We start from the raw sequence: 13242 nt of genomic DNA, 5'->3' as shown, positions 1-13242 counted from the left end.
CAACTTAGTTTCCTAGAACAAGGCTTCTCCTCTAATTTGTTGTTTATTGCTCTGGGTAAGGGACCCACAAAGACAGCCTTAAGCAGAACTGTATATGAACTAAAAGTAAATCTGCTCCAGGTGAGTTCCAGACAGCCTCTTCTAAATACAAAGAGTTTAATTTGTGCATATTTTTACATATTGGTTTTCAGTTATATATGGAAGCAGAAACTGTCAACCAGTGAGTACTATATACAGATGAATTATGATGTTCTTGGTGCATAATAAATGATCTCTAAATTCTACAATGAAAACATTTTATATCACTCTCAGCCAGGATTACATGTAATCAGGAGATATTATTTTCTCGATTTTTTTTTGAGAAACAAAAATCTTTCACAAATTATTCTAATTTATACCAGTGCTTTTCAGATGTTCCATCAAAATACTCCTTAAAGCAGAGAAGAAATTCCTTCAGCACGGTTTGGAGCAGATCATTGCTTCTTTAAAATCTCATATTTTATAAAATGTATTCAAAATTTCCATTCGACTCTGTATTATAGCCATGTTCATTTTGATATAAAATGTTTCAACTGGCTTATTACACCTAATAAAATTGGCAGTGAGGGAATGTTTATCTTGCATCTTATCATCACCTCTGGTTATCAGGTGTATCTGCTGGCACCTGGGTGGTCCCAGTTTGAGAAGTACTAATAAAGTAAGGTTGCGAGGCAGGAAAGAACAATTTCATGTTAAATATTCAGGATTTTGATTATATTTATTTCTCCAAGGACAATTGTTAGTTTTAAATGGCACTCACCTAGGGGCTTCCTAAGTGGTGCACGGTTGAGAATCCACCTGCCAATGCAGGGGACACAGATTCGATCCCTGCTCCAGGAAGATCCCACATGCCACGGAACAACTAAGCCCATGTGCCATAACTATTGAGCCTGTGCTTTAGAGCCCATGAGCCATAACTATTGAGCCCATGTGCTGCAACTACTGAAGCCCATGCACCTATAGCCTGTGCTCTGCAACAAGCCAAGGCAATAAGGAGTTCACACACCACAATGAAGAGTAGCCCCCACTGACCACATCTAAAAGAAAGCCTGCGCACAGCAAAAAAGACCTAACACAGCCAATAAAATAAATAAATAAATTTAAATGGCACTCACCTTGATACCTTAATGGATATCATAATTGGTATTAGTATGTTTACATTTTTTAAAGTATATTTGAATTTTTCTTTGGCATTTCACTAACAGGACCCTAACTCAACTATTCACATTGAATTAGAAGAAGGGAAGTAACATAAATGGTACTGTAGTAGGCAGACCGGTGGCCCTCCACAGATGTCTACATCCTAAAATTGTGAATAAGTTGCCTTATGTGGTAAAAGAGACTTTATAGATCTGATTACATTAAGGATTTTGAAATGAGGCAATTATCCTGAATTATCCTCATGCGCCCACTGTGATCACTAGGGGTCTTATCAGAGGGAGACAAGAAGGTCAGAAGCAGAGGGAGGAGATGGGACAACAGAAGCCGAGACGGGAGTGATGTGGCCACAGGCAAGGGAAGCCGGCGGCCTCTGCAATCTGGAAGAGGCAAGGAACAGACTCTCCTCTGGAGCCCTCTAGAGAGAACCAGCCCTGCTGACACCTGGAGTTTAGCTCCACAAGACTCACTTTGGACTTCTGACCTCTAGAAAGGTAAAATAATAAATCTGTTCTTTTAAGCCACTAAGTTTGTAGTGATTTGTTACAGCAGCAAAGGCAACATAATACAGATGCAAGAATTATATGGAAAACCCTTACAGAAATAAACTGTGAATAGCCAAAAGTTTACCTGTCCAGCCTCTGAGCCCTGGTAGAAATCATTCCTTGGCCTAGAATGTTCCTCCTCTCCATCCCTAACTATGAAATCTCACCTGTTCTTGGATGCGAGCTCTACCGTCAGCTCTTAACATCGACTCCCAATCTCTCACTCAGGAGAGTTTGTGATTCTGTGTCTTCTAACGCCAGTGCCCTCCTCCACGTGGGACTACAATCCTGACACGTCTGTCTCCCTTCCAGCCTTGAGAGCCCCTGGAGGGCAGTTTTTGCTTCACCCGCTGAGTGCTGTATACACAGCTGGTACTTGGCAAACATGAGTGGAATGGAATTAATTAGGAAAAGCCTTCTGAGGGGAATGAACTTTGTCCTAGATCTGAAATGAGTGGAGTGAATGGGTGTTGGAAGAGGCCCTGCTCTCAGACATGCACTCTGCACTTTGTCTGCAAAGAAAATGTAGCTATTTACTAAGGCTCATCTCATCTTCCCCAGGCTCACACCCATCCACAGCGTTCTGTGTAGTGGTGGCAGGGTGGTTGAAAACTCAAACCTACCACCAAAGAGCATCTCAATCTATTCTGGTTGAAGCAGCTTTTTAAAGTTTCCTATCTCTGATTCCACACAGAGGGCATGCCTGGGTGACTGGAGCAGATCTGGATCTACAAGAAGTCCCCTAGGTGCTGGCTGGCCTCAGCCATGGAGCGACCTGCCTAAGCTGGCCCCGGCCTCAGTCTGTGTCTGCTGACACCTCTTTCATCTGGTCTTCGGCGGTGTCTATGGCTGAACTCATTCCCGCCATTGCCCCAAATGCAACATCCTGTACTCTCCCATTATAGCCCTTGGGAATGTTGTTTCCAAAAGGAAACAGAGTATAAGGGAAGCCCCTTTCACACAGGAAGAATCACACAGGGACAGCCTCCCTCTTCTGACCTAGGTACTAGGGCCCTTGCTTTCCCCTCATCACCCAGATTGGACCCTGAAAGATGGTATGGGGGTACAAAGACATTGGTACTTGACCTCTTTTCTAACTTCCCCTTCTCTCTTCCTCTTTACACTGATAAGAAAGGTAGTCTGTCCCTTCTTCATGTAGGAGAGGGCTACTCTTGTACTGTCTTCATCTGGAAGCAACATTTACCAGGACCCTTCCCCACAGTCATAATAGCAGATAAAATGCACATAAAGACAATTGGTTTCACCAGTAGAGGAGGGTCCATCAGAAAATATTTCAAAATTACTATTCATGTTATCCCTAGCAATATATTGTCAGTGGAGACTTTAAGCAATCTCGTTAGCCTACTTGGTAACAATCTAGAAGATATTTAACTTGCGTTTCTCCCCCTTTTTTCTCCATTCTCTTTCTGTCCTGAAACCCTACCTTCATTATAAGACAACGAAGGTAAATATGCTTAAATATGTCAACAAAAGGTAGCATGATTACTTTTCATCTAATATTTCTAACAATTTGTTGAAACAAGAGAGAACTTTGAAGGCTCTGATATGAAAGGTTTGTGTTTAACAAATAGGGAATCACACTTCCTTTTTATGTGTGACACCCTAGGGTCGGATGGTCCATCTGTGGGATTTGGGGGAGAATTACATCACCAGGATATCTGAGGAAGTTACATTCTGCAGAGCAGTGTGGTGGCTCTGCTATTGAGGACTTGTCTTACAAAGTCTTACACTGTCTTAGCCTGGAAGGAGGCTCAGCCCTCAGCCCCAGGGGCCTGCAGTTGCCAGTGGAGAGAGTGGGCCCAGGGCAGTCCCCGCCGCCTGTATTCTCACCTCCACAGGGACTGGAACTGCAGGCTTCTATTGTCCAAGCCGGCGGCCCCAGGCATCTGAAGGTTTTCTCCACACACCTTTGGTGTTTGGATGTCCCCAATGTTTTCAGAGAAGGTACTGTTCCCGAACCTCCTCTTAGAAGAGTGACTCTGGCTTATTTTGGCAGAGACCAGCATACCCTCCCAGAATAGGGCTCTTCAACTAGTCTGTCTTTCTCTCCCTCCCTTCACTCCACCTGAGTTTCTCCTTTGTAAAAGTTTTCAAGTCTGTATGCTTTGTTGTCCAAAGTCTACTCTTGGAAAGTTCTGGCAGGAGGAATGATGCCTTTCAGGTCTAAGACCTGTGCATATTTATAGAATTTCAAAACAATTTTTGTTAAACACACACACACACACACACACACACACAGTGGCTGGCAATGTGTGTTTCTGATGTACAAGATAATTTATGGATGGCTTTCTTGGTGAACCACCTGGTTCTTTCAGGAGCCAGTCATGAAGTAGGACTTTGCATTACATCTCTTCCCGTGTTACCCACCCCCATGTATACACCCTCGAAAATAGAGAGAAAATTCAAATACTGCTGAACAACACAAGCTGAAATTAGAGAGAGAACAGAAGTGAGGTTTTACATCACATGCTGTTTAGAATTTCACAGCCCAGACCCCCCCCCACTGCCGCCTCTATCCTCAAGGACTCCGCATCTCCCTGGGCTGCAGTCCCCTGTCCCTGCAGCCTCCCTTGGACCTCATTTTCTCCTCTGTTTCTAACTTAGGACAATTTAGCACCATCTTCCCTCTTTCTCCCTCAGAATACATACACACACACACTCATATGTACATATACACACAATGCATGTGTGAACATGTGTGCACATCTGCACACACACACAGATATCAATCTCTTGATACTGTATTACACTTAAGCATGCTAAAGGCCAGCAAAGGAAAGTTCCTCCAGTTTCAAGATCCACTCTCCGTAAAAGTGGCAGGAAAATCACGCATATTTATTTTTCTTGTAACTAATTACTTTTAACTCTTTTACCATACATGTATTGTCTCTCATGCTCTCAACACAATAAAGTAAAAATTAATCTTCTTTTACAAATGGAGGCTTGAGGGCTCAGGGACTAGGAAATACATCCAAGATCCCACAGCACAAAACGGATGTAAACACAAGTTTTGTGTTCACGCCTCCACTGAGCTATGGGAAGGATGAGCTATTCATTCAAACCTGTGTGAAGGATGATGGCCCAGGACCTGTTCTCTTAACTCCATCAACCACCCAGTTCCATCCCTGCCTTTTCTCTAAACTGCTAGGGTTTTGGGGAGCGGAGGGGATCAAACACGAGAACAGAGCTCGCCAAGCTAGACTGGCTAGCCTCACGCGGGGAATTTGAGAATGTGAAGTGGGCCAGGCTTTGCCAGTACAGTGCGTGGCTCAGCACAGAGGTTCAGTTAGAGCTCACATAGATATTGCTGAATAAATGAATGACTGTATTTTAAACTCAAATGTAATTAAAAGAGTTCTGGGGAAGGATGTGGGTGATGGTTACACAACCACGCGAACGTGCCTAATACCACTAACTGCCTACTTAACAATGATTAAAATGGTAAATTTTAATCAGTTTTTTAAAAGGTCAAGCGTAAATTCCTTTTACATTATCCATTGTTTTATTATTCACTTCTCCCGTCAGTTGAAAACACGCACAAAGCAGAAGAGATATTAACAATCTCACTTGAAAGATGGATAGGGCCTTAAGACTGTGGCACCAACACATGTGGGGTTTAAGGGCGCAAATGTTGTGGTTCATCTAATGGGTTCTGGAATTGGACTGTCTGGATTCAAGGCCGGGCTTTTTCACTCTTAGCAGCATGAACTGGGGCAAGTTATGTAATCTCTTTAAATCTCCTTTTCCTCATCTGTAAATTGAGGATTATGATACTAGCTGTCACAAAAGATTTTTGGAAGATAACCCATGTGAAAGAAATTGCCACCATGCTGAGAAAATAATCAAAAGTATCAGCTATGACTAGCAAGAAGGTGTAGACCCCAAAAGCGACTAAAAATGAAAAGTCTCCAGTATTAGTCCAACTCAGACCAGGCTGCCGCTCGCAGAAAGCCGTGAATGACTCCGTACATCACTTTCCTCTCTTTCGGCTAGGGATGCCCCAAGAATTCACGTGTGACCTGATCATTCTGTGAAGTGTGTACTAGGTAAATGAAGAACAAGCTTTCTTCTCCTTTGTGTGTCAACGTCTACAGAGCCCTTAGGCAACCAGAAAAGGAGATAATGAATCCATTTCAGATGGATGTTTTTACTTGTTTAACTTACTGACCACTCTGGGGGAGATTACCCCCTGTCAAGGGCACTTTCTAGCTTATCTGAGCCTGCTGGGACATGAAAATAAAAATATCAGTTTCGAGGAAAACAATGTTTCAGGTCCATCGTTGTTATCCCTAGGGTTTTATAGGTACAGTATCAGAAACAAACAAAAAGAAAGAAGTTTAGAGCAGGAAGGACAGCCTTTAAAGCGTCCAACTGAGAGACGTTTTTCAGGCCGTGTGACCTTGAATAAGTTGCATAGTGACTCAAACCTGTTCCTTCATGTGTAAAATGGTGATAATATATATCAGAGGGTTAATGTCAGAAGTAAATGGGGTTTGTACAAAGAGCATGAGTGTAGTCTGGTAAGTGCTCAAGAGATAGTCGCTCGTGTATGCATGCTTATAATAAGGGCTATTTTTCCATCACACAAAACTAAGGCCCTCTCTTTATTGAGGACCACATCAGCCTCCACCTGCTGCCTGAGGTACAGTAAGGTAGAGGGTAAGAGTGTGAGCTCTGCTACTGCTTGCTGGGAGATGAGAGGTGAGGTACTTAACCCCCCAGAGCTTCAGTTTCCCCATCCATTCTATGGAGATGTTAGGGCTGGTTTGAGGATTTAAAGAGGTAATCTAGGTAAAACTCTTATCACCATACCTTGCTCATAGTAAGTGCTCTATAAATGTTAGCTACAGGTATTAAAAATTCATTGACTCAACCACACAGAAATCCATTGGCTTTTTTCCAGGCTTCTGGAAATGCATCACCAAAGAGGTGATTATATGCTCTCTCCAACCATCACATCACTTCGGAACACAGATTGATCATGCTGTGAGCCCAGTGCGATGTCTGAGTCTTCTGGGTATAGCTTGTGGAACATCCACTGTGGCATCTTCTACGATGGAGGCCATCCAGCAGATAAACGGTTCATTAACTGTGGAATGGAATGAGTGTATGAAGACATGGTATCTGACGCCTTTCTTAGTGTAGAGATAGAGATGTCAGCCCTGACAGGCTCTTCCGTTCACTTTTTTCAGCCGATCTTGCAATGTTCAAGAAGCACTCTTTCCGGCCACCCCCAAGCATTTTCACAGCCTTTTCCACTGTGCCAGTGAGCAAACCTTCAGTGTTTTTGCTTAGTTTTCATTTACCTGCTTCTCAGGTAAATTTGCTGAGCAAGTACAAAATAGTTGTTGCAGCCACAAGGTTACAATATGTGTTTTTTGTTTTTTAAAGCCATAGTCCTTGAAATAATTACTTTTATATATGTATAAAAGACAATAGATCGGAAAAGATGGCGGCGAAGTAGAGGGACGTGGAGTGCATCCCTCTCCACAGATGCATTGGGAATACACGGAAGGACGCAGTCATTCCCACAGAGAACCAGCTGAACACCAGCAGACGGCCTTGGACACCAGAAAGGACCGCGGGGAGCCCGGCATAGCCGGTAGGGAGGCATCTACGACGGCTCAAAGAGGGTGAAGCGGCAGAGCTGTGGCAGACGGGAGGGAGTGAGAAACATATGGAGGGTCCGCAGCGCAGCTCAGCGTTCCCGGACCGAGACATTGATCTGCGGCTGAACGGAGGGTCCAGGAGCAGGAGCATGGGAACCGGAGAGCTGGTTCAGGGTGAGAAACATTGTTGCCGGTAGGGTGACGGACCAAGAGGACAGGAGGGAGGAGGTCCGCGGAGAGGAGTGCCCGTCCCTGAGAGCTGCCCGGCCATGATGGCGGCTGGAGGCTGCAGGCTCACGGTGGGGGGGAGGAGCCGCGTGCATAGCCTCTCTCTCTCTCTCTTTCGGGCACCTCTGCAACAGGCAATGGAGAGACACCCGTGGGCCACCTAAGGCGCTCAGGGATAACAAGCACCCTCAGGTGCTCGGGCGGGGCTAGATTAAAACCCCTTGGAACACCAGCAGCAGGGAGGCTGCCAAGAGAAAAAAAAAAACAAAACAGCAACAACAACAAAAAACCAGAGAGAGGCCCAACTCTAAGACTTTCTGTTTACGCCTGAGCCACAGGCGTCTCTCTGCAACAGGCACCTCCAAGCCTGACTGAAACAACAGTGCGCCACTGCTTACTCACTCCCAGGAGAAGGAGCCACTATTATACGCTCTCCCTCCCCACACACCCACGCTTACAGACGAACAATAAAGGAAACTCTGCTGGTCACAGAATGATGCAAAAAAACCCAAGGCAAGGAGAAGGACACTTACAGCTGAGACGCTAAGGAAACAGAAATAGTAGTATCAATTCCTATTGAACTGGTCCATTCTGGGATCAGTTCTGGATTTTTTTTCTTTCTCTCTCTTTTTTTTTTTCTTTTTTTTTTTCTTTTTCTTTATTAAATACGATCTTAGCCCTAAGGGATCTACAAGTTTTAAAACATAATTTTTTAATGATATTTTTTATTCTTTTTTTTTTTTTTTTTGCCTTTTTATATACTTCTATATCTAGCTAAGTTTTTGGTAGTACGGACAATATATCTCTCATACTTTCCTTTCATCCCTATCTTTTATACATTTCTATTCCTTTCTTTTTATTTGCATATTTCCAACCACATTACGCTCTTCTACTTCCCTTTCTTCCAGCCATTTTAAGTTTATTTTATCTTAACATACTTATAAGCAACACTATCGGTCTGCTCAGACTCCTTGCTCTATTCTCCAGATGACGCACTGTCTTGGTATTTAATATTAGGCTTTTGTCTTTATCTTAGTTCTTAGTACAGTTGTCTAATTACATTCTGAGAATCTCCATTCTCTCTGGTGGTACTCTGGCTCTTTTCTATATTTGATCCTAGCTTACAAAATCTCCCTGGATTCATGTTTGTATGCATAAGGTGTTATTTGTTTGTTTGTTTGCTTTTGCTTTTGTCTCTGATTTGTTCTGTTTCAGTTGTCAATTTCTGCTGGGTTTCTCTTTGAATATCTGATAGCACACTGGGGTTCTGCCAGGTCTTTCTAGAGCCTTATGTCCTAATGGATTCAGTAATTGAGTGTCTTATACATGTATGTGTTTCCTAGACTTAATAATTGTTTAATCCAATATTGGACATTAGTCTGAGGCTTGGACAGTCTTCTATAAACATCTCTATCACCAGGACAAGCAACCCCAAAAGTCTGGACAACCATGAGGAAACAAAGAAACACCATGCAGGCAAAGGAGCAGGAAAAAAACCCACAGGACCAAATAAATGAGGAGGAAATAGGAAAAATGCCTGAAAAAGAATTTAGAGTGATGATAGTAAAAATGATACAAAATCTCGATAACAAAATAGAGAAAGTACAAGAAACAGTTCGTAAGAACTCAGAAAAACAAACAGCAATGGATAACAAAATAACTGAAATTAAAAATACTCTAGATGCTATAACCAGCAGAATGACTGAGGCAGAAGAATGAATAAGTGAATTGGAAGATAGAATGGGGGAAATAAATGCCACAGAGCAGGAAAAAGAAAAAAGAATAGAAGACAGTCTCAGAGACCTCAGTGATAACATTAAGCGTACCAACATTTGAATTATAGGCATCCCAGAAGAAGAAGAAAACAAGAAAGGGTCTGAGAAAATATTTGAAGAGGTTCTAGTGGAAAACTTCCCCAACATGGGAAAGGAAATAATTAACCAAGTCCACGAAGCACAGAGAGTCCCATACAGAATAAACCCAAGGAGAAATACACCAAGACACATATTAATCAAACTAACGACAATTCAACACAAAGAAAAAATATTAAAAGCAGCAAGAGAAAAGCAACAAACAACATATAAGGGAAAACCCATAAGGATAACAGCTGACCTTTCTACAGAAACTCTGCAGGCCAGAAGGGAATGGCAGGATATACTCAAAGTCCTGAAAGAGAGAAACCTACAGCCAAGAATACTCTACCCAGCAAGAATCTCATTCAGATTTGAGGGAGAAATCAAAAGCTTTCCAGACAAGCAAAAGTGAAGAGAATTCAGCACCACCAAACCAGCCTTACAACAAGTGCTAAAGGAACTTCTCTAAGTAGGAAACACAAGAAAAGGAAGACACCTACAAATACAAACCCAAAACAATTAAGAAAATGGTAATTGGAACACACATGTCAATAATCACCTTAAATGTAAATGGATTAAATGCTCCAACCAAAAGACACAGACTGGCTGAATGGATACAAAAACAAGACCCTTCTATATGCTGCCTACAAGAAACCCACTTCAGACCAAGGGATACATATAGACTGAAAGTGAAGGGATGGAAAAAGATATTCCATGCAAATGGAAGTCAAAAGAAAGCTGGAGTAGCAATACTCATATCAGACAAATTAGACTTGAAAGTAAAGACTATTAAAAGAGACAAGGAAGGACACTACATAATGATCAAGGGATCCATTCAAGAAGAACATATCACAATGGTAAATATCTATGCCCCCAACATAGGAGCACCTCAATACATAAGGCAAATGCTAACAGCTATAAAAGGGGACATCGACAGTAACACAATAATAGTGGGAGACTTGAACACCCCACTTACATCAATGGACAGATCATCCAAACAGAAAATCAATAAAGACACACAAGCTTTAAATGACACATTAGACCATCTCGACTTCATTGATATTTATAGGACATTCCATCCAAAAACGACAGAATACACATTCCTCTCAAGTGCACACGGAACATTTTCCAGGATAGATCACATCTTGGGTCACAAATCAAACCTCGGCAAATTCAAGAAAATTGAAATCATATCAAGCATCTTCTCAGACCACAACGCCATGAGACTAGATATCAATTACAGGACAAAAACTGCAAAAAATACAAACACATGGAGGCTAAACAATTCACTCTTAAACAACCAAGGAATCACTAAAGAAATCAAAGAGGAAATCAAAAAATATCTAGAAACAAACGACAATGAAAACACAACAACCCAAAACCTATGGGACGCAGCAAAAGCAGTTCTAAGAGGGAAGTGTATAGCAATACAGTCCTACCTTAAGAAACAAGAAAATGATCGAATAAACAACTTAACCTAACACCTCAAACAACTAGAGAAAGAAGAACAAAGAAACCCCAAAGTGAGCAGAAGGAAAGAAATCATAAAGATCAGAGCAGAAATAAATGAAAAAGAAAGGAAGGAAGCCATAGCAAAAATAAATAAAACTAAAAGCTGGTTCTTTGAGAAGAGAAACAAAATTGATAAACCATTAGCCAGACTCATCAAGAAAAAAAGGGAGAAGATGCAAATCAACAGAATTAGAAATGAAAAAGGAGAAGTAACTACGGACACCTTACAAATACAAAACATCATGAGAGACTACTACAAGCAACTCTATGCCAATCAATTGGATAACCTGGAAGAAATGGATACATTCTTAGAAAAATACAATCTTCCAAGACTGAACCAGGAAGAAATAGAAACCATGAACAGATCAATCAGAAGTACAGAAATTGCGGCAGTGATTAAAAATCTCCCAACGCACAAAAGCCCAGGACCAGATGGGTTCATGGGTGAATTCTATGAAACATTTCGAGAAGAGCTAACACCTTTCCTTCTCAAACTTTTCCAAAATATTGCAGAAGGCGGAACACTCCCAAACTCATTCTACGAGGCTACCATCACCCTGATACCAAAACCAGGCAAAGATGTCACAAAAAAAGAAAACTACAGACCAATATCACTGATGAATATAGATGCAAAAATCCTCAACAAAATACTAGCTAACAGACTCCAACAGCACGTTAAAAAAATCATACACCATGATCAAGTGGGGTTTATCCCTGGGATGCAAGGATTCTTCAATATACGCAAATCAATCAACGTGATACATCATATCAACAACTTGAAGGATAAAAACCATATGATCATCTCAATAGATGCAGAAAAAGCTTTTGACAAAGTTCAACATCCATTTATGATAAAAGCTCTCCAGAAAATGGGCATAGAAGGAAATTACCTCTACATAATAAAAGCCATATATGAAAAATCAAAAGCCAACATCGTTCTCAATGGGGAAAAACTGGAAGAATTCCCTCTAAGAACAGGAACAAGACAAGGGTGTCCACTCTCACCACTATTATTCAACATAGTTTTGGAAGTTTTAGCCACAGCAATCAGAGAAGAAAAAGAAATAAAAGGAATCCAAAATGGAAAAGAAGAAGTCAAATTGTCACTCTTTGCAGATGACATGATATTATATATAGAAAACCCTAAAGACTCTACCAGAAAACTGCTAGCACTAATTGATGAGTTTAGTAAAGTAGCAGGACACAAAATGAATGCACAGAAATCTCTTGAATTCCTATACACTAATAACAGAAGAGCAGAAAGAGAAATGAAGGAAGCTCTCCCATTCACCATTGCAACCAAAAGAATAAAATACCTAGGAATAAACCTGCCTAAGGAGGCAAAAGATCTGTATGCAGAAAACTTTAAGACATTGATGAAAGAAATCAAAGACGACACAAACAGATGGAGAGACATACCATGTTCCTGGACTGGAAGAATCAACATCGTGAAAATGTCTGTACTACCCAAAGCAATTTACAGATTCAAGGCAATCCCCATCAAATTACCAAAGGCATTTTTCACAGAACTAGAGCAAGAAATCTTACGATTTGTATGGAAACGCAAAAGACCCCGAATAGCCAAAGCAATCTTGAGAAGGCAAAATGGAGTTGGTGGAATCAGGCTTCTTGACTTCAAACTATACTACAAGGCCATAGTGATCAAGACAGTATGGTACTGGCACAAAAATAGAAAGGAAGATCAATGGAATAGAATAGAGAACTCAGAAGTAAGCCCAAACACATATGGGCACCTTATCTTTGACAGGGGAGGCACGAGTATACAATGGAAAAAAGACAGCCTCTTCAATAAGTGGTGCTGGGAAAACTGGACAGCAACATGTCAAAGAATGAAATTAGAACACTTCCTAACACCATACACAAAAATAAACTCCAAATGGATTAAAGACCTACATGGAAGGCCAGACACTACAAAACTCCTAGAGGAAAACATAGGCAGAACACTCTATGACATCCATCAAAGCAACATCCTTTTTAACCCACCTCCTTGAATCATGGAAATAAAATCAAGAAAAAACCAATGGGACCTCATGAAACTTAAAAGCTTTTGCACAGCGAAAGAAACCATAAACAAGACTAAAAGGCAACCCTCAGAATGGGAAAAAATATTTGCCTATGAAACAATGGACAAAGGATTAACCTCCAAAATATACAAGCAGCTCATGCAGCTTAATACCAAAAAAGCAAATAACCCAATCCACAAATGGGCAGAAGACCTAAATAGACATTTCTCCAAAGAAGACATACAGATGGCCA

The sequence above is a fragment of the Hippopotamus amphibius genome, chromosome 5, assembly GCF_030028045.1.
Source record: "Hippopotamus amphibius kiboko isolate mHipAmp2 chromosome 5, mHipAmp2.hap2, whole genome shotgun sequence".
Lineage (NCBI taxonomy): Eukaryota > Metazoa > Chordata > Mammalia > Artiodactyla > Hippopotamidae > Hippopotamus > Hippopotamus amphibius.
Note: the sequence above shows the minus strand (reverse complement) of the source record.